This window comes from Salmo trutta, chromosome 31 (assembly GCF_901001165.1).
Source record: "Salmo trutta chromosome 31, fSalTru1.1, whole genome shotgun sequence".
Taxonomy (NCBI): domain Eukaryota; kingdom Metazoa; phylum Chordata; class Actinopteri; order Salmoniformes; family Salmonidae; genus Salmo; species Salmo trutta.
In genome coordinates, this window is record NC_042987.1 from 8,596,556 (window position 1) to 8,620,138 (window position 23,583).

Genomic DNA, 23,583 nt, shown 5'->3' on the forward strand with positions numbered 1-23,583 from the left:
TTTTTAGCAATAAATACCACATTCCGGGTGCCAGTTTTTAATATGATCAGGAAGGAGCAGCCAGTAGGCACCCGAGAAGGCGTGGCACTCCTGCTGAGAAAAGACATTGAATGCAATTAAATCCTTTTAACCTCACAGAAGCTGAAACAAACAGCAAAGAATATGTAACGGACAAAATCAACATCAACCACTACATAAACTAGTGGTTGCATCAGTCTACTGCCCACCTGATCAACTTTTAAACATGCTCACCCAAAAAGGCAACCCCACCCTGGTCTTGGTAGATTTTAGCTCAAAACACACCGATTTTTAACTGTAATACCACCAACCACCCCGGGAAACTCCTTAGAGACATCATTGACAACACGTCACTCAGCATCTACATCACTAAAGATTTAACATTGTCTACACACACCCGCACAGTTGTGAAGAGGGCACGACAGCACCTTGTCCCCCGCAGGAGGCTGAAAAGATTTGGCATGGGCCCTCAGATCCTCAAAGAGTTATATAGCTGCACCCTTGAGAGCATCTTGACTGGCTGCATCACCGCTTGGTAAGGCTACTGCACCTCCTTCGACCGCAAAGTGCCAGAGGAAGGCCCGAAAAATTTCCAAAGACTTCAGCCATCCAACCCATCGACTGTTCTCCTTGCTACCTTCCGGCAAGTTCTCCCTGCTACCGTCCGGCATCGGGTCTCGGACCAACAGGCTCCAAGACAGCTTCTATCCCCAAGCCATAAGACTGCGAAATAGTTAACCAAATGATTACCTGGAGTATCTACAATGATCCTATTTTCCACTGACCATATGCACCCGCACAAGACTCTACCCACACACCCACACAAATCCACACGACAATCTCACGCAAACGCACACACATACACTACATAACACATACATGCATACTGACGCCACACACACGCACATATTTTCACACTCATCATACAGTATACACTGCTGCTACTCTGTTCCTTTTTTTACATCCACAGCAATAACTCCTCCACTCCCATCCTTGACTTCATGCTCTGTTCCCCCGACTTGGCCTCAAAACTCCTCAACTTCTCTGTCAGCCACAATGTAGGTAGTGACCACCTCACCATCCTCAAGTCTTTCTCCCTTCAGCTCCACCAGATTTCCCCCCCAAAAGAAACAACTACAAAAAAGCTGACTGGGAAGAAATGAGTGGTAAGAATGAGGGGTAAGAAAAACACAGTACATCCCAGAAGCTCCAGAGGATCAGCTGGCAGATGGGTTGGGGAGGATCCACTCACCACCACTAAGTCACCTTTACAACAGCTTCCGCCCCACCTCGATAAACTCATCAAAGAAAAACAAAAACTAAGGAGAAAAACAAGATCACATCAAAACAGAAGTCAACTGGCTCCAGAACAAAATCCAACACCGACTCACCTTGCACAATCAGAACAAATTGACCACATTTTACCTCCAACTGGACAAAGACTTTCTGGGAAAATATAAATGTCTCAATGGAAACTAAGTCAACAACACAACAGTCCTAGTCCAAAACATTTAGCTCCTGGAGAACAACCAGAGTTGGACTGGCCATCTGGCAGTTCTGGCAAATGCCAGAGGGGCCGGACCATATTTTAGTTGGGTGATATGATCAAAATTCTACAAAAAAAGGGACACGGCCCATGGGCCTGTTAAGATTTTTTGAATGATTTTTTGCACAATTTCTCTGTTGTCATAATAATATATAATGAGTATTTTGACTGATCAGTGGGCAATGGCCGGGCCCCACCAATATGGGCCGGCTCAGTTTTCTGATTAGCTGAGCTAAGGTCACACAAATTCACATTCAAAGTAACATTCAAAGCAAAGAGACCCACTCTGACTCTGTCATCATTCAGCCAAGATCAGTAGCGGTCGGTGCCGTTTAAGATGAGAGAGGATGATTACCTTGGCTTGGAAGAGTTCCAGTGTTGGATAGCCATAGCCAGCTAGCTAACATACCATCCCTCTCTGTTTGAGTAGGCTAAACTAGCTGCTAAGTGAAAGTCACATTTTTTAAAATACAACCAGATCTCTCTCTAATTTGTTCAAAACTGTCTTTCTCTCTCTTTGCGTTAACTACACACCACGTTTTATGCACTGCAGTGTGTAAGTCTATGGAAGGGGGTGAGAATGTATTTAGTATAGTTTTATCTAAAACTGATACATTTTTAATTTTTCCCTATTTTTATTTTTATGAAATTCACTGAGGAGCCTCCATTGGACAAAATCTTGGATTGTAAAAAACTGACAGGTTGTGCCAAAGTAGTAAGAGAGACCTAAAAAACACACCTCTTGAGGACTACGCTGCTAAATTTGTTAAGGTTCAGCTGGTTCTGCGTGCTGTGACTGTGTCTGTGACAAATTATGCTAGGCTTGGCACAGACAGATCAGCTGCTGCTGCAATCGAGGTCGGGAGAAAACTGAAAAAGATGTAGCTGTCATGATCGTTTGTAGAAACGGACCAAGGCGCAGCGTGAGTAGCGTTCAACATCTTTATTAATAAAGTGAAACTTAACAAAATACAAAACAAACAAAGAATGAATAAACGAACCGTGACTACAGAGATACTACGTGCACTAACTCAAAACAATATCCCATAAACACAGGTGGGAAAAACAGCTACTTAAATATGATCCCCAATTAGAGACAACGATTACCAGCTGCCTCTAATTGGGAATCATACAAATCACCAACATAGAAAATCTAACCTAGAACCCCACATAGAAATAAATAAACTAGATAAACCCCCCAGTCACGCCCTGACCTACTCTACCATAGAAAATAAGAGCTATCTATGGTCAGGACGTGACAGTAGCCTACAACTGCCAGTTAATATTTTGGCTGTATATCGTATGAAATAGTAGGCCAATTAACACTCAATTAGGGTAGGGGGGATTCCGGGGAACACATATGACAGGCACTAATTTTGCAATCGCCTAAAAAGTAATTAGATTTGCATTTTATGTAACACATAAGCCAATAGCCATATATTAGACATTTATGCAGTGCTTTTTATTAAATACAAGGCATCATGTATGCTATTACAATGAAACACTGAATTAATGCATAGTAATTACTAAATAATCCTTATTAACGTGTTAAATGTGACTTTGGGGACTGTCTGTGGCTTTGAATTGTTTATCAATGTTTATTTGCTCTGAATCTTAGTCTCTTCAGCCAGCAAGGCAAGGGTCTTAGTTTATGAACTGTAGTGACGAGTTTTGTGACGAGTGTTGTCAGATTACATTACATATCCAACACCATTGGAGGCTAGAAAGACCCGCCTAAAATTTTATTCGCCCATCCGAGGGCCCGTCACTTCTTGGTGGAAGGATACGCATAGCTGCGGCACTGTCAAACCAAGCACAATGCTGGAAATCTATCCGCATCCACAGCGACTAATCCCATTGTTCTATTACAAACACAGAAGTTTTTATATAAAATTCAATAGAAGAAAACAGAGAGAGAGAGAGACTGCCAGTTCCGTAATGCTTTGGCTGTATATTTAAACTCTTAGCTAAGTGGGCAGGGGAGTACCCATGACAGGCATTCATTTGTTATTTAGCCTAATTAGTTAGGCTGTTAAAGTAATATAAGCCAATGGTCAGTCATCTAGAAGGCATTTATTCAGTGATTTTCTTCTTTGTCTAATATGTGTTTTTATTCATTCAAAACTAGGCCGATGCTGGGCTCAGCACAGGCAGTGTTGTCCCCTGGTCTTCTTCAGTGTTAATTTCGTCAACACTAACTAAACAACCTGTTTTTCCTAAAACTATGATGTTAAGAGATGAGATGCCCTGGAAAAAAATTATAACATTTACAAATTACTTTTCATTTCAGTCGACAAATGTGATGAGATGAGAATTTCATGTGAGACTAATGGACATTTAATTTGACATGAAGCGCAATTTCATATTTTTTGTCCAATCATGAGCATGCATGCATGCAGAATATTTCATGGCAGAATCCCATTGGCAGAATTGACATCTTTCAGTTGCACAATCTGATTGAGTTGATCTGCGCGGCTGTCCCACACAGCCCCCAGACGGTGTCGTCAGTCACTCGTCAATCTTTTGAACTGATGCGAAGCCAGGACACTTCACTTGTAACTAACCTCAACTAGAAACAATCGTTTTTACTCTCTCTCTTACTTTCATGTAGGCTTTTTTTGCTTTGATCACATCAGAAGCTTTATTTTCCCATGTGCACTGTTGTTCATTCATCTGGGTAAGCAAATGCGAGACGTGGTTGCTTTTTACAGATGGGAAAACTCACGTTATTTGTTGAATATTAGTACAGTAATACTTACTAGGATTAGTAGCACAGACAGCTCACCTGCTGCTGCCTCAGAGTCAAGTGCAGTGGAAGTAGGAAAAAAACAGAGAGACACACTGATATTTTGGCTCAATATTATGTACAGTGCCTTGCCGTGTTTTTTGACAACGAAAAGGACTTTGACAAAATGTGCCTCCAAGGTCTTTTCTACCGGCTCCAGGACAACAAACTCAAGCTCTGCCAACAAACAATAAAGATCATCCAGAGCTTTCTCACCCACCAGATAATAAAAGTTCAAGTTGGTCCATCATTCTGCACTCCCTTCACCCCCGAGGCCGGAGTCCCACAAGGTGCAGTCCTGAGTCCAATCCTGTTTTTATTTTACATATCTGATATTTATTACCCTTACAGTAGGGAATGTGTCCCAATTTGTCGATGACCTCTGCTATTGGACAACACCCACGCACCCACAAAAAGCAGCGAAGAAGCTCCAAACATGCATAGACAAAATGTTAAAATGGTCCAACACATGGCGAGTCCAGCTAAACCACAGTGTGTCCTCTTCTGCAAAACAAACAATAAAAAAATCTAAGTTACCACTCACCATAAAACTGCATGGGCAAAATCTCAAAACAGAGAAAACGTCCAAATTCCTGGGGGTTACCTTTGAACAGGACATGAAGTGGACAATCCACATTATGAACATGGAGGAAAAAAATCTATCAACCACCTGAAAGCCCTGTGTGGGAGGAGTAGTGTGGCAGAGCCAACAACTGTATTGAAGGTCTACCAAAACTATATCAGGACAAGCTTTAAAAAATACCTCTACTCTTGCTCAACTTAAGATGGTATCGGTCTCATCTACATTTTTTAAGTCCCTCTAACAAAACGAATCTGAGGTAAGTTGATCTAATATTTAGTAATTTATCAAAAGTAATATATAATCTAATTAACCCTTGTGTGGTGTTCATGTTTTTGTTATTCACCCAATGTTCGCGGGTCTGATGGACCCACAACATTATTGGGTTTTTAAAACAATACAGCCTTAAAAATGTACGTACAAATACTCAGTACATAATACTTAAATGTTGACTTATATCAATTGCAAGCAATATAGACAGCATACATGGTTAATATTTGACATTTACCTCTCCTAGATCCCATTTATCAATAAAAGCGCTATTCGTTTTTTGGATAAAATTTGATTTTTGTCCAAGAAAATCTATTATAATCAAGACATGGGTGAAATAAATGTTTATCTTGAACAATATAAATGAAGCAAGGTTTTCATCACTATTGATGTTTATTGCTTAGAACTGTACAAATTCAAAGGACACATTTTACATACAGTATTTTATGGAAATGATAAATAAGCCACATTGAACACAAATTCAGGCCGGTCTACACACCACGAGGGACAGAGTTTTACTGTGTGTATGTTGCAAATGTATTTATTGCATGAAAAATTACATATTTACCTGATTTGTTTAATATTAATAGTTAATAATTATATGCTTAACAATAGTAAGACATTTCTATTCTACCAATGCTGTGCTTCTGAGATAGGATGGTCCCCTATTAGCTCCCCGCAGCTGGTCTAGGCGTGTAGTCAAGGACATTCTTGTCAACACCAGTTGGAGATAAACTTGAGGAACAGAATAAACCTGTATTGTTTCGAATGATCTTTGCTTCTGAATAACTTGGTCACACGGCATAAGACAAAGAGTCTCAGTGTTACCACAGTTCTTCACTCCATCCTGTTCTTTTACTATCTTCCAAGGGCACAGCTGTGTGGAGATATGAAGAGAACAGAGACTAGCTTGGTAGAGAAAGGAGTAACGGACCTGCTGTTATCACTTGTTTGTGCGCTACGACCTCTTTATAAACCCCTTGCGTTTCTGTATTATTCGGGCTCTCAATGATCACCTACGGCTGGTCGTTGACCAGCTCCATTGTTGCAATAATAAATCGATATTAAAGTATGATTGTTTGAAGAAATTAAGTCTCTTCTCCCTTACTTGATTAGAATTTCCACGACACTTCCCTCTGTTCCAATCTGGGTTCAACGCCATACAGACAGGGGCGGTTCTGGGGGTGGTGGTGGCCAGGGGGGGCCAGTGCCCCTGTGACATCAATTTTGGAATAAGTAATTTTTGCTATCGTTCTTTTTTTACATCCGTTATTAGACAGTGGCAACACGGAACACTAATGATTATGAACATGGTATTTTGCAGTGAAGAAAACGATATGACAACAATAGCGTCTACTGTAACTGGCCCCTCTAACAGTACAACTGGCCCCAGCTTGGCCCCCCAGTTGAAATGGTCTAGAACCGCCACTGCATACAGATGACAAACGCGTTGTACGCCAAGTTGTCCAAGATGTTGATGAATTTCACAAGTGGCCAGCGTAGGGTTCTTCTTTTGCAGCTGTAGCCAGTCATCAGCTTGTCTAAATTGTCCACCCCTCCTTTTGTGGCACTGTAATCCATTATGATTTATAGATTTTGATGATCCTGGCCACAGATTCTCACATCCCTATGCAGTGAACTCATGAGTACCACATTTTGCCTTTCTATGACATGTAGGACACTAGGGCCGTGAACACAAACTTAGAGGAATTGTATTCCGTGTATTCAACAGCTGAGGTGGAAGCTCTGGCTTGTTTTTTCGTACTGCTCCTACCATCGTCAGCTTCATCTTGAGGAGCTCCTGTCCCAGCTTGTGCGAAGTAAAAAAAAGTTATTGCATGTGATGTTGTGGCCACAGAGTCCCTGTGTCATGTCCAGGACAACCCGCATCCATTGGTTCTTCTCAGGGGCTCCTCCATCTGGTTTCCCCGTATACACTTGCAAGTTCCACGCATATGATGAAGCAGCGTCACAGGCAGCCCAGATCTTGATTCCATATTTTGCGGGTTTAGACGATATGTACTGCCTGAAGGGGCAGCGGCCCCTAAATGGCATAAACTACTCATCAACAGTAGCGTTGGGCCCAGGTTTGTAAAACGGGACGGCGGTCCACCCACTTGTCCCACTGACCTGATTGCAGCTAGCTTGTCTCTCTGCCGCAGAGCTGGTCTGGTGTCTCGGTTATCGAAGCGGATAATCCTGGAAATAATGGGGAAGTTTTCCAGAGACATTGTTGCGCAGAAAAGTTATCTGCCAGTTTCTGCATCCCACAGGGATTCTGTGTATTCCCCTTCAGATCTGAAAACACCAGCAAGGATAAGAACCCCAAAGTATGCATGTATATTAGTTTGGTCCATCTCCTTCCATCTCTCTCCAAAAACAATCCTTCCCTCCAAATTACTGCAGACCAGAATGATTTTCTGGACGGTGTCTTAGATGAACAGTTCAAAAGAAGACTTTATGTCCTGCACATGAGTAACCGCCATCTGTGTCAGCCCTGGTTGCATCCTTATCACATTGGCAGCCATGCGGTGTGGCTCATTCCTTGGGCAAGAAAGACCATTCAATTTCACAATTTTTTGACATCCATATTTCTCCGACTACAGGCTGCTGATGAGCTGGTTGCTGGCTGGCTGGTCCTGGGGCTGGCTGCTAACGGGCTGGTCCTGGGGCTGGCTCAGGGTCAATCTCATCCTCTTCTTCTAACTCACTGTCAGACTCCGAATTGACAGAGACATGGAAAATTGAGAAAATTATTAATCTTCCAAAGTGGAAGATGCTCCTTCCACGCTAGCTTCTCTCTTTGCAAAAATGATTTCTAAGGCCCTTTGAGCAGAGATTATGTTTGCTATACTGATTGATTGTGGTAAGGAGCCACACATGCAAAGCAATTTTTTCTTGTGTCCCTTCCCCAATTTGCAACTGGCTGGAGTAGTGTGGGAAAATACTGCATTTTTTTATAGAATCTATTGAAATAATGTTTCAAAATAATGTATTGTAATAACATCGTGCAGGTTCACGCAATACATTGTGTAGTTTCACACACTACAAAGGGTGAAAAAAGTGCGAGAAAAGCAGGAGACAGGCAGACAGGCAGGGAGACAGACAGGTTCTTGGTGCTACTGTATGTTGATTCAGCAGGCCCAGGAAGGAGGAAGACAGAGTGAAGGTACAGCAAACCTTTTTGTTTCATTTTTACTTGTTTTCACCTTCACACACACTTTCCCACACTTTTATTATCCTCGGGTCCAGTGGACCCGAACACCACATACGTAATATAAATGTGTAAGGGGGTGCACAGTATGCTCTCAATGAAAATGTGTTCTTTTACATGTTTTTCACAGAAAATGAGCCAAGGCCAATGAGTCTCAGGTTGAAATAATTATTCATTGTATCATTTGTATTTTAGTAAACATTGAAAATGGGTCCCACAGACCCGAACACCACACAAGGCTTAAGTTACATCTACAAACATTTTATATACATACCATTAGGGGAGCCTAAAGATAAATGAGTTGTTAGAGATATTTAATCCGTTTTTGATAAAGCAGTCAAATTTAAGGTGAGTGTGTTGGGAGCAACTAGCACCCCTGGCAATCCAATGGTACCTAAATTAGCATTTTCAAAATCATGTCCAAATCATCTAGTTATACAGTCATTTTTGTTGATACTTTAGGAAGATTTGGACATGATATGGCACGGCTATGAAAAGAAGGACCTTACATAAAAACATCATTGCGTTTCTGTATTATTCGGGCTCTCAATGATCACCTACGGCTGGTCGTTGACCAGCTCCATTTTTGCAATAATAAATCGATATTAAAGTATGATTGTTTGAAGAAATTAAGTCTCTTCTCCCTTACTTAATTAGTAAACTTCAAAGTAAACTGTCTGTTGTACAGCAGAGCGTGACTGACTCCAAACTCCTACAAATGAATAGATAAGAGTGTATCATGAGCGCATAGCTAACAAGACAGAGCTGAGAGCTCTCCATGCAGAATGGGGCCCATATATAAATATACCATGGGTTTTTTCTCTCCCTTACCCCAATCCCTGCAGCCTAAATTTATAATTCAAGGTTGTTTACAAATTAATAATTTATATGTTGGATTCAACCAAAAATCTAACTTAAAGAATAGGACCAAATCAAATGTTTACTGTTACGACACCGGGATTGAGTTTGACAATAGCCAGTGAAAAATCAGAGCGCCATATTCAAAACCACAAATCTAATAATTTCTATTTCTCAAACATAGGACTATTTTACACCATTTTATAGATACACTTCTCCTGAATCGAACCACGTTGACCGATTTCAAAAACGCTTTACAGTGAAAGCAAAACATTAGATTATGTTAGGAGAGCACATCGACACTAAAAACCACACAGCCATTTTCCAAGCAACTAGCATGCATCACAAATACCCAAAACACAGCTAAATGCAGCACTAACCTTTGACAATCTTCATCAGATGACACTCCTAGGACATCATGTTACACAATACATGCATTTTTTTGTTCAATAAAGTTCATATTTATATATAAAAACAGCATTTTACATTGGCGCGTGACGTTCAGAAAATATTTTCCCTCAAATACTGCCGGTGAATCAGCGCCACAATTTACAAAATTACTTGTCATAAACGTTGATAAAATATTAAACTGTCATTCAAAGAATTATAGATGAACATCTTCTTTATGCTAATGCTGTGAAAGATTTCAAAAAAGCTTCACGAGGAAAGCACTCTTTGCAATAATCTGAGTACTGAGCTCAGAAAAATACACTAGGCTATACAGATAGCCGCCATCTTGGAGTCATCTAAAATCATAAATTGCATTAGAAATATTCCCTTACCTTTGATGATCTTCATCAGAAGGCACTTCCAGGAATCCCAGGTCCACAACAAATGTTGTTTTGTTCGATAAAGTTCATCATTTATGTCCAAATAACTCCTTGTTGTTCGCGCGTTCAGTTTAGCTACTCCAAATGTAGGAAGCACGCGGACAATGTCACGACGAAAAGTTAAAAAAAGTTGTATTTACGTTCGTTCAAACATGTCAAACGTTGTAAAACATCAATCTTTAGGGCCTTTAGAACGTGAAGATTCAGTAATATTTCAACCGAACGGTTCCTGTGTCTTGAAAAATGTTTTGGAACAGAGGATCCACCCTCGTGAATGCGCACCAATGAAGTGATGTCATTCCCTGGCTCACCAACTTCCCCACCTTCTCATTTGGTCTCTGTTCATCGTAGACGCCTCAAACAACTTTGTAAAGACTGTTGACATCTAGTGGAAGCCTTAGGAAGGGCACAATTATTACTACGTCACTGTGTATTCAATAGGAAACGACTTGAAGAGAGCCCATGCATCCAGATTTCCACTTCCTGGTAGGATTTCTCTCAGGTTTTGGCTTGCCATATGAGTTCTGTTATACTCACAGACACCATTCAAACAGTTTTAGAAACTTCAGAGTGTTTTCTATCCAAATCTACTAATAATATGCATATCCTTGCTTCTGAGTTTGAGTAGGAGGCAGTTTAATATGGGCACATTTTTTCCGAAATTGTCAATACTACCCCCTATCCTTAAAGAGCTGTAAGAAGCAAAAATAAAATATATTAAAAAAAGAGCTGTAAGAAGTTTTAAAGTGCATTTAAAGTTTGATTTAATTTAGTCCTATTCTTTAACTTGAACCCAACATATCAATTATGTTGGTTCCTTGGTAGCTGTGGGAACGTACATTTTTGGTTTCCTGTGGTTCTGGGAACACCTGTTGTATTCGGCACATGTGACTAATAAGATTGGATTTGATTTGATGCTGAAGAACTGAAATTCCCACAGAAGAACGTTGTTTTTAAAGATCTGTGAACTATTTGAGAACATTCCCAATGTCAAACCAGTTGGAGCGTTACTCAAATGTGATTAAATGTAACCATGTTTGAACTTTTAGGAAACGTTCTATTAAAGTAATGAAATACCCAGCAAATAATGTTATTCTGTCCAATCCTTAAATGTGCTGAGAATGTTATAAAGCCAAGCAAGTATCCTGCACCATTACCAGAACGTTCAATTCAATTTCAAACAACAGAAAACATATATAGACAGAATATAATAGACAGATGCACACAAATGCCAACAAACATCAATGACATCACACCTGTTCAAACCCACATGTTCCCACAGCATCCATACCCATTCCGTTGGTCTCACTCCAACATTCCCTCTCATTGTTCATACCTTGGCCGTTTCCAGTGCTTGTAATACTCTATGCCCCTTAAACACCAACTCTGGACCTCGAAGCCAGTTCCTCTGCATTTTTCCATTGTTCCCCTCGAATCAAATTGCGCTATTCTATTTCCCTCTGTAACCCTTTTTTTTCAACATTTAAATTATAATGCATTTGATTCATTCACTGTCTTAACGATGGAGGATAATTTGATTTCCAGTTCCTAAGTAAATGTTTCTTCAAAATGATTGATGAGAAAAGTAGGGTCCAACCCATTGGGTATCTCACCTCACCCTCATATGCCATGAAAAAGGCAGATAGACGGATTCAAATAAATCTTAAATTGTAAAACTTCTGACAGCCAGCTTTTTGCATTGTTATTATGTTTTTGTGATGAGCGTGATGAGCCAAGTAAAGCCCCCCAAGGGCATACCTTCCCCTAAGCCGGACGATGCTGGGAGAGTTGTGCACCGCCCTATGGGCCTCGCGATAACGGACGGTTGTGATACAGCCCGGGATCGAACCCAGGTCTGTAGTGATGCCTCTATCACTGCGATGCAGTGCCTTAGATCGCTGCGCCACTCGGGAGGTCCGACAGCCAACTTTCTAACTTACTTTCTAACTTTACACTATAGACATGACTCTGCCGTTGGGCTGTAGAATTTGTGATTTTTTAAAATCTTGTATACTAAATTCTATACATTAGTTTATACTGGATTAAGCTTACATTTTCATTAACTGTAATTTCATTAATTTTGTTCCAACACTCCCTCCGTCTTGTGCCAATATCAGTTATTTTTAAGTCTTGGTCCCAATAGTTTCTAATTCTTTCTAAGAGATTGTCAGTTGGATAGACTCTCTGCAAGGCTGTGTATATCTTATCTATCATATTGGTATCATTTTCTGACTGAAACAGGATTCCCTCAACATTGCTCTGATGTCTAAAAGATTTCAAATTGAAATGTCATTAGTCCAAAATTGCTTTTTAATTATGTCATGGAAATAATTGTAATTTCCTATCACCAAGTAATTTATGGTTTCTATGCCTTTGAGTTTTCCATGTGGACCGATTTATCAGTGAATTGTGAAAAGCTATACAAGGATTGTTCCATAAGTGTGTGTTTTTGGGAGTGATATTGGTTCTTTTAGAAGCTGTTGAATTTCCTTCCATATTGTTCTAGTGTTCTTAACTATAAAGTTGTTCATGTTCTTTGCTTTAATAGATTATAGGGATGAGCATGTACATATTTAATATGTACCCATTGTTCCTCTTTAGTGCATTTAACAATATGATTCAAGTAAAAGCCTGGGGTGGTGTTGATACAATTCCAGGTCTGGAAGGTCAAAACCACCCTCATACTTAGGGTGAGTTAAAACGTTCCTTTTTATTCTATGAGTTTATTTGCCAATATAAAGTTTGTTATTGCCGAGTATACTTTTCCAAATCATTTTCTGTTGGTGTAATTAAGCATGATACAGCAGAATGATCCGATATCACGATGTCATATATTTTTTTTAACCCGGTTAATTGTTGAGTGCATTTTTGGAGAAAAAAATGTAGTAAATTCTTGAAAAGCTTTTCTTAGTTTGAGAAAGAAAAGAAGTAGAATTTTATAGTTGGGAATAGTAATCTCCAGGTGTCCTGTAAATTATTCATAGATATAACATTTTTCAGCCTCTTTGGAGGCTCCTTGAATTTGTATTTTTTTATTTCTATGTGATTTAGGTCACCTGCTAAAATAATCTGGATTTGATCTAATATAATTTGAATTCTATCTAAAAACACCTGTCACGTCCTGACCCTAGTAAGATGTCATTTTTTATAGTAGAGTTGGTCAGGGCGTGACAGGGGGTGTTTTGGGGTTTTCTATGTTTTATATTTCTATGTTTAAGTTCTAGTTTTTCTATTTCTATGTTGGGATTGTTTGGGTTGATCTCTAATTGGAGGAAGCTGAACCTCGTTGCCTCTAATTAGAGGTCATATTTAAGTAGGGGTTTTTCTTCCTGGGTTTTGTGGGTAGTTGTTTTCTGTTTAGTGTAGTTCACCTGACGGAACTGTTGTCGGTCGTTTTGTTAAAAAGTATATCTATTAAAAGTAAATATGAGCACTCTACATGCTGCGCCTTGGTCCCCTTTATACGACCCACGTTACAACACCAGATTTGCCCCTGGGGGGATATACAATGAAATCAATGTGTATTTTTCACCATGTAAGGTACAATTCAACACTAGAAAACGTCCTTGGTCCGTGTGCTGGGATATAAGGGAAAAGGGTGTATTCTTATTCATCAGAATACCTACACCTCTGCTGTTACTACAGTAGGTGGCCGCATAGGCTTCTCCAACCAAGCTCTTCTTTAAATATTCAATTTTTTGGAAATGTAACTCTTGCAGGAAAACCACATCTGCTGACAACATCTTTAAATGTTCAAGAACCTTATTCTTTTTTTGCAATCATGGAGCCTGTGCACATTCCATGTTCCAAAGTGAATCTTGTCTGTTCCATCTATCGTTGAAGAACCAGATGAAACATTTTAGCAGACATGTCATATGAGGGTGGTGGACATTCCAAGGATTGGAAGAGTCATAGTATGAATACATAGTTATTGTATACATTACATATATAGAATGTGTGAACATGTAGTCTGAGCAGACAGTTAACAGAGAACACACAATTTTAATTTTTTACCTTAATTTAACTAGGCAAGTCAGTTACGAAGAAATTCTTATTTATAATGACGGCCTACCCCAGCCTAACCCGGACGACGCTGGGCCAATTGTGCACCGCCCTATGGGACTCCCAATCACGGCCGGTTGTGATACAGCCTAGAATCGAACCAGGGTCTGTATTGATGCCTCTAGCACTGAGATGCTGTACCACTCAGGAGCCCAAACATAAAGCAACGTACTTTGTATTTTGAGGCACTGTGCCTTTTAGGGCTTTTACACTCTAACTCCTCTCCAGAAGTCTGTGGATTATGTAATTGTACATACATTGGAGAAAGACTGCCACTTAAGTACTGTGGTCAGTTTGTAATACTTTGTGAATTAAATTAAAGTATAGTGGCTGGTTGGGCATTACTTGGGGAGAGTGGGTCCACCGAGAGACCGTAGTGAGATGAGTGGAGGCATCACACATACTTCAGAGAAGTGACTAATGCCCTCCAGCCACCCCGTCTCAATCCCTCAGATAGAGCCCATCAACCACTCTCACCAATAACCACCATTCAATTTTAGCTATAATGGAAAACAAGAAATAATGATTACTCCACATCCTCTCCTAATCTGTCCAGAACTCTTATTAAAAAGAAAAACGATTACATTCTAGTATAGATAAATCCTTCCTTCCCTCTCTCCCAAGCCAAACTCACCCCTCTGCACCTCCCCCTCCCAGTTTTCCTCTCCCGTTTACCCCACCCAAGCCAAACTTCTCCCAACCTCACGTCCTTGCCCACGCTTCTCCATCCAAGCCAAGCTTGTCCCAACCTCCCATCCTTGCCCACCCTTCTCCACTCAAGCCAAGCTTGTCCCAACCGTCCATCCTTGCCCAGCTCTTCAGTAACGCCATTCTACTGCCAGTGTTTGTCTATAGAGATTGCATGGCTGTGTGCTCGATTTTATACACCTGCCAGCAACGAGTGTGGCTGAAATAACCGAATCCTCTAATTTGAAGTGGGGTCCACTTGGGGTCCACATACTTTTGGCCATGTAGTGTATGTTGTAATATGGCTTTTTATTCTGGCTTCCGCAGTGAATTTACGCATGCATCCTTTCCTGGCTGTGGAGGTTATATGCAGGTATATGCCGTATACCCACTTTTTTTTCAGTGGGCCATTGAGTATACTCACTTCTTAATCTGCACTGATGTGTATCAAAGTAGTATAGGGAAGGTATATGCCGTATCAATGATGTAGTACAATAGAGAAATCATGCACAAGTAGCCTACACAAACACAAATCACGTGAAAAATGTGGCAATATGGGTTCTGAAAAGTGTGAGTGTGAAACAGTAGCATAGGCCTTTATTTTTCAGCATCACGGGTAGGTAATGTGGCTTGGCCGGCACTGGATGTGTCACAAAAGTCCGATCAAAGATTTCAGCACCGGACAGCTCCGCACTCCACTCTCTCTGACTCCTCATAGTCGCATTCACAACAAGAATTGTGAATTTATTCCCATGTCTCATGAGTTCTACAGTCGTGGCCAAATGTTTTGAGAATGACACAAATATTAATTTTCACAAAGTTTGCTGCTTCAGTGTCTTTAGATATTTTTGTCAGATGTTACTATGGAATACTGAAGTATAATTACAAGCATTTCATAAGTGTCAAAGGCTTTTATTGACAATTACATGAAGTTGATGCAAAGAGTCAATATTTGCAGTGTTGACCCTTCTTTTTCAAAGACCTCTGCAATCCGCCCTGGCATGCTGTCAATTAACATCTGGGCCACATCCTGACTGATGACAGCCCATTCTTGCATAATCAATGCTTGGAGTTTGTCAGAATTTGTGTTTTTTTGTTTGTCCACCCGCCTCTTGAGGATTGACCACAAGTTCTCAATGGGATTAAGGTCTGGGGAGTTTCCTGGCCATGGACCCAAAATATCGATGTTTTGTTCCTAGAGCCACTTAGTTATTTGCCTTATGGCAAGGTGCTCCATCATGCTGGAAAAGGCATTGTTCGTCACCAAACTGTTCCTGGATGGTTAGGAGAAGTTGCTCTCGGAGGATGTGTTGGTACCATTCTTTATTCATGGCTGTGTTCTTAGGCAAAATTGTGAGTGAGCCCACTCCCTTGTTGAGAAGCAATCCCACAAATGAATGGTCTCAGGATGCTTTACTGTTGGCATGACACAGGACTGATGGTAGCGCTCACCTTGTCTTCTCCGGACAAGCTTTTTTCCAGATGCCCCAAACAATCGGAAAGGGATTCATCAGAGAAAATGACTTTACCCCAGTCCTCAGCAGTCCAATCCCTGTACCTTTTGCAGAATATCAGTCTGTCCCTGATGTTTTTCCTGGAGAGAAGTGGCTTCTTTGCTGCCCTTCTTGACACCAGGCCATCCTCCAAAAATCATCGCCTCACTGTGCGTGCAGGTGCACTCACACCTGCCTGCTGCCATTCCCGCAGCTAAATCAACTTTAGGAGACGGTCCTGGCTCTTGCTGGACTTTCTTGGGCGCCCTGAAGCCTTCTTCACAACAATTGAACCGCTCTACTTGAAGTTCTTGATGATCCGATAAATGGTTGATTTAGGTGCAATCTTACTGGCAGCAATATCCTTGCCTGTGAAGCCCTTTTTGTGCAAAGCAATGATGATGGCACGTGTTTCCTTGCAGGTAACCATGGTTGACAGAGGAAGAACAATGATTCCAAGCACCACCCTCCTTTTGAAGCTTCCAGTCTGTTATTCGAACTCAATCAGCATGACAGAGTGATCCCCAGCCTTGTCCTCGTCAACACTCACACCTGTGTTAATGAGAGAATCACTGACATGATGTCAGCTGGTCCTTTTGTGGCAGGGCTGAAATGCAGTGGAAATGTTTTTGGGGGATTCAGTTCATTTGCATGGCAAACAAGGACTTTGCAATTAATTGCAATTCATCTGATCACTCTTCATAACATTCTGGAGTATATGCAAATTGTGGCAGCAGACTTTGTGAAAATTTATATTTGTGTAATTCTCAAAACTTGGCCACAACTCTTTATTTTGCTTCTCGATAGAAGAGCTTTAGGTACAGTCTATGAGGTTTATGCCCAGCCACACAGCAATTTCTGCCTACACCTGTCACGGCTGTTCAAAGGATCGGAGCAAAATGCAGCGTGTTCGTAGTTCCACATATTTTATTTATAGTGAAACTAAATGCAATACACGAAAATACTTGAATACACACAAAACAACAAACCGTGACGCAGAGAGGAAAACACACTACTCAAAAGATAATCACCCACAAAAACAGGTGGGACAAACATCAACTTAAATATGACCTCCAATTAGAGACAACGACGACCAGCTGCCTCTAATTGGAGATCATACCAAACAAAACCAACATATAAATACAAAACTAGAAACTGAACATAGAAATACAAAACATAGACAAACACCCCCTGTCACGCCCTGACCTACTCTACCATAGAAAATAACCACTTACTATGGTCAGGATGTGACAACACCTCTGATCCTAGGCTTTTTTTGGTTTGGTTAAGAGACCATCAAAGTTGACAAGAAACATAGCAGCACCAAGATAGAAGAACAACTCTGGTAGCATGTCACCAAGTAAAGAGATCCTATTCAAGTATTGGTATTATAATTCCTAATTCTATGGCATCAAGGCAGGTGAGGGGAGAGAGTTGATCCGTTGTCATGGGAATGAGACTGTTTGCTCACCTCTCATGTTTCATGCATCCCTAAACCTGAAAGCAACACAGTGAGCTAGCTAATGTTGCAAAAAAATCCATGAGAGCATAAGATTGTTTCATATTGAAATAGCCTATCGGTTGTATAACTTGATGAATCAACTAGGCCTAGCATTATAATTGCGATTGTTAGCTTGTGTTGCTAGCTGTTAGTCTAACTGATGTTGTTTCCAGACTAGAATGTTATGGAAAGACCTTGCAAGGTCCCACAGAAGCAGGTAAAACGTGTTTATTTTGCTCTGTCAAAGACATATTGAAGCAAGACTTGTTGGGAACATGATTTAATTTCAGAAGAAAATGTGTCTGTGAACAAATAATGAAATAAAACTAGCTAGCTAGATATTGATCTATTTATTTTGTTTAAACATGCATTTGTGATATATTAAGTGCATATATTTTGCCTGCATTTGATGGTACAGGTGGCTCCTGTACTTTTTGAGACACCTAAAGGTACTGTATGTAATTAGCCTACTCTACGTGTAAAGATCTGGTATGCAGGGTGAAACAAACAACCACTACTGTGCTTTCTATTCTACCCTGACCTGGATTTATGAGTTGGTTTCAGACTGATGACTCCCTTAACTTATTTTGTACCTTTTTGTTCTAGGAACAATGGAAGCAACGCATATTATTGCCACACCCATGTAAGGCTTCACCGCAAGACCAGTTCTAACTACATCATTCAACATCCGACATGGTATTGAATTCTCATGTGATGCATAAATGTGTTTTTTGTTTTTGTTTTTCAGAAGGAACCTTCCTACACAAGCAGTATCACATCCTGTGAAGGTAGGTAAATCAACACTAAGAAAGCACACACAAAAAAATCCTAAGCTATTACATTTATCATTTATTAGACTGCATATGTGATGTGTTATTCTCTCACTCAGGACTCTCCACCTGTGAGATTGGAAGTGCTCTGTGCAGGAGGTGAGGATAACATTAGTGTTGATTTCGCTGGATTGCCTGTGATCCTCAGCCATGACCTGAAGATGAAGGACATTAAGAAACCCCAACAGTCAGCTTCAGCTGTAACAGGTGAGTGTAGTATGACAGGAACAGTAGTAGAGCTTAGCCTTGGCCTTAGCCTTGGCTATAGATAGATTGGTAGATTGGAACATCCGAACAATCTGTTTTCCACCAATGTTTTTAATATGTTTTGCATGACTGCTGAAAAAATGTAATTACCTCTGCAGTTCAGTTCAGACCAAGTCCCACATTGCGCTGATTGGAAATTAATTAATTCATATCATCCAGAGATGTAATTTTCCCTGATTAATCGAGGAATCACGATTTCTGGTAAAAGATGAGTGGGGCGGGGTCTACTTGGATGCACTGTGACTTACATCTGTGTCTGTGACATCAGTTCCTCAAGTCTGTGATGGAGAAAGACTTTGTGCTGGCAAAGAAACTGTGTCAGATGAGTAAGCCTGTTTGTCAAATAAGATCTGTCATTCATTGTTTGATTATATTCGTGCCTTTTGTTCACGTCTCTCTCATTGTGTAAATCAACTAATCAATCAATCAATACATTTATGAATTAGCCAACCTGTGGACAATTCATGTATCTGTGCTTTGTTGTTCCAGTTCTGATCTATGAACCAGAGAATCCAGAGACCAGACAGTTCATTCCTCTCATCCAGGAGAACCTGCAGAGAGGCGAGTGACTCAGTCCAACACACACACACACGCGCGCACACACACACACACACAAAGGTTATTGCAGGAGGCTGTGTGACAATGGTTGGATTCAAGTGGTCACACCTCTGGTTCTGAAGAGTACAATGTATGCAAGCTTTTGTTCAAGCCCAGCGCTGACACACCTGACATAGCTTATCAAAGTGGTAATGAGTAATTGAATAGTTAAATTAGGTGTGTAGTGGATACTCTCAAACATACCCTTGACTTTGCTTTGTTTCTAATATAATGTTACCTCAGAACAAAAGGAGAAAGCCAAGATGAGGAAACTGATTATGGTGATGATGGTTCAGACTCCAGTGATGAAGATGACTCAGAGGATTCTGGGTAGTGATGAAGACTCTGTACAGAGCTCAGACAGCTCTTCTTCCCTCTCCTCGTCATCAAATTAAGAAGAGGAAAAGAAGCTGGGGAGACATAAATCATGTTCACCCTCTCACCTTACCCCATAGCTGTCACCAGCACACTGCCCAGTCTGACAGTCAAAACACCAGGTAGATACTTTCCCTTTTATATTAATATATAAAAACATAGATGTAGTTCATGTTTTTTATTTCACATTCTTATATTGTCTTGGTGAGGCAGTCACAGCACACACATGTTTGTAACTGTTTAATCTTCATGTGCAGTGCCTTCAGAAAGTATTCACACCCCTTGACTTTTTCCACATTTTTTCCCACATTTTGTTGTGTTACAACCTGAATTTAAAATGGATTGAGATTTTGTGTTACCGGTCTACACACAATACCCCATAATACCTCAATGTCAAACTGGAATTATGTTTTTAGAAATTATTACAAATTAATTACAAATGAAAAGCTGAAATGTCTTCAGTCAATAAGTATTAAACCCCTTTGTTATGGCAAGGCTAAATCAGTTCAGGGATACCAATGTGCTTAAAAAGTCACATAATAAGTTGCATGGACTCACTCTGTGTGCAATAATAGCGTTTAACGTGATTTTTAAATGACTTCATCATCTCTGTATCCCACACATACAATGATCTGTAAGGTCAGTGGAGCAGTGAATTTCAAAAACAGGTTAAACCACAAAGGCCAGGGAGGTTCTCAAATGCCTCGCAAAGAAGGGCATCTATAAAATAAAAAAGGCAGACATTGAATATCCCATTGAGCATGGTGAAGTTATTAATTACACTTTGGATGGTGTATCAATACACCCAGTTACTACAAAGATACAGCCGTCATTCCTAACTCAGTTGCCGGAGAGGAAGGAAACCGCTCAAGGATTTCACTATGAGGCCAATGGTGACTTTAAAACAGTTAAGTTACAGTGGATCAACAACATTGTAGTTACTCCACAATACTAACTTAAATGACAGAGTGGAAAGGAAGCCTGTACATAATGAAAATATTCAAAAACATCCATCCTGTTTGCGACAAGGCACTAATGTAAAACTGTAAAAATTGTGGCGAAGAAATTAACTTTATGTCCTGAATACAAACCGTTATGTTTGGGGCAAATCCAACACAACATATCACTGAGTACCACTCTTCATATTTTCAAGCATGGTGGCTGCATCATGTTATGGGTATACTTGTCATCAGCAAGGACTAGGGAGTTTTTAGGGATAAAAAGAAATGGAATAGAGCTAAGCACAGGCAAAAACCTAGAGGAAAACCTGTTTCAGACACTGGGAGACAAATTAACTTTCAGCAGGACAATAACCTAAAAGACAAGGCAAAATATACACTGGAGTTGTTTACCAAGACGAAGTTGAATGTTCCTGAGTGGCTTACTTACAGTTTTGACTTAAATCGGCTTGAAAATCTATGGCAAGACTTAAAAATGGATGTCTAGCAATGATCAACAGCCACCTTGGCACAGCTTGAAGAATTTTAAAGTGAATAATGTGCAAATATTGTACAATCCAGGTTTGCAAAGCTCTTAGATACTTACCCAGAAAGACTCACAGCTGTAATCACTGCCAACTATGATTCTAACGTGTATTGACTCAGGGGTGTGATTACTTATGTAAATTAGATATTTCTGTATTTCATTTTCAATGCAACATTTTCTAAAAACATGTTTTCACTTTGTCATTATGGGGTGTTGTGTGTAGATGGATGAGAAAATATATATTTAATCAATTTTGAATTCAGGCTGTAACACAACATAATGTGAAATAAGTCAAGGAGTATAACTACTTTCTGAAGGCACTGTAAATAACACAATAAAGTTCATTGTCCTGATATCTGTGTCTTTCTGGCTTCTTCAACACAGAGGGTTAATTTCGCAGTAACTACTCCTGTACTAAGTTGAAACTTGCTCTTTAGATTTCTGCAAGTAGAACCGGAATCATTAATACAATCACATCCCACTCAGTATGGACCGGCACCGACGTCTTTTGGGTGTCTTTTCTTTGATCCTGACGTCTTCTGGGCCGGCTGTCTTTTTTTGGTCCGGACCAGCCTTGATTTTGGTGCGGTGCGGACCAACATAGACGTCTATGTTTGGTTCAGATTTGGTCTGTACCGGCCTTGATTTGGCCCAAACATAGATGTCTATGTTTGTTTCAGATTTAGTATTTTATGAGGATCCCCATTAGCTGTTGCCAAGACAGAAGCTACTCTTCCTGGGGTCCAAACAGAAATAAATATTACAAGACATTGTGCATCAATTGGCCTTGATTTCAACGTCCACAGATGTCCGGTCCGGTCCGGACCTGCATATATTCAGCCCAAACATAGATGTCTATAATTGGATCAGATTTGGTCCAGTCCAGACCGGCCTTGATTTGGCCCAAACATAGACGACGATGACTGGTTCAGAATTTGTCCGTTTGGACAGCACAGTACAGTAGATCACAGGAGAGTATAGTAAAGAAAGGTAAAGACAAATATAATACAGCACAGTATAGTACAGTATAATATACTGTATTGTACCCTCCTTTACTCTAATGTACTGAACTAAACTGTACTGTACTCTACTGAATTAAACTATACTGTACTCTACTAAATTAAATACTGCTGTACCGTACTATACTCTACTGTACTCTAGTGTACTGAACTGTGCAGTACTGTACTGTGCTGTTCAAACTTGTGAAACATAGCCTTCTAAGCAGTTTTGCAAAGACAAAAAGCCATATCTCAGACTGGCCAATAAAAGAAATGATTAAGATGGACAAAAGAACACAGACACTGGACAGGGGAACTGCCTAGAAGGCCAGCATCCCGGAGTCGCCTCTTCACTGTTGACGTTGAGACTGGTGTTTTTCGGGTACTATTTAATGAAGCTGCCAATTGAGGACTTGTTCTGTTTCTCAAACTAAACACTCTAATGTACTTGTCCTCTTGTTCCGCTGTGCACCGGGGCCTCCCACTCCTCTTTCTATTCTGGTTAGAGACCGTTTGCTCTGGAGTAGTACACAGCGTTCTATGAGATCTTCAGTTTCTTGGCAATTTCTCACATGGAATAGCCTTCATTTCTCAGAACAAGAATAGACTGATGCATTTCAGAAGAAAGTTATTTGTTTCTGGCCATTTTGAGCCTGTAATCGAACCCACAAATGCTGATGCTCCAGATACTCAACTAGTCTAAAGAAGGCCAGTTTTATTGCTTCTTTAATCAGGACAACAGTTTTCAGCTGTGCTAACATAATTGCAAAAGGGTTTTCTAATGATCAATTAGCCTTTTAAAATGATCAACTTGGATTAGCTAACCCAACGTGCCATTGGAACACAGGAGTGATGGTTGCTGATAATGGGCCTCTGTACGCCTATGTAGATATTCCATTAAAAATCTGCCATTTCCAGCTACAATAGTAATTTATATTGTATAGTCATATATATTGCTATATTGCAATTATTTCGTCACTATGTCCTATTTATTGCCTTACCTCCCTTATTCTACCTCATTTGCACACACTGTATATAGACTTTTTCTATTGTGTTATTGACTGTACGTTTGTTTATCCCATGTGTAACTGTGTTGTTTGTGTCGCACTGCTTTGCTTTATCTTGGCCAGGTCGCAGTTGTAAATGAGAACTTGTTCTCAACTGGCCTAACTGGTTAAATAAAGGTG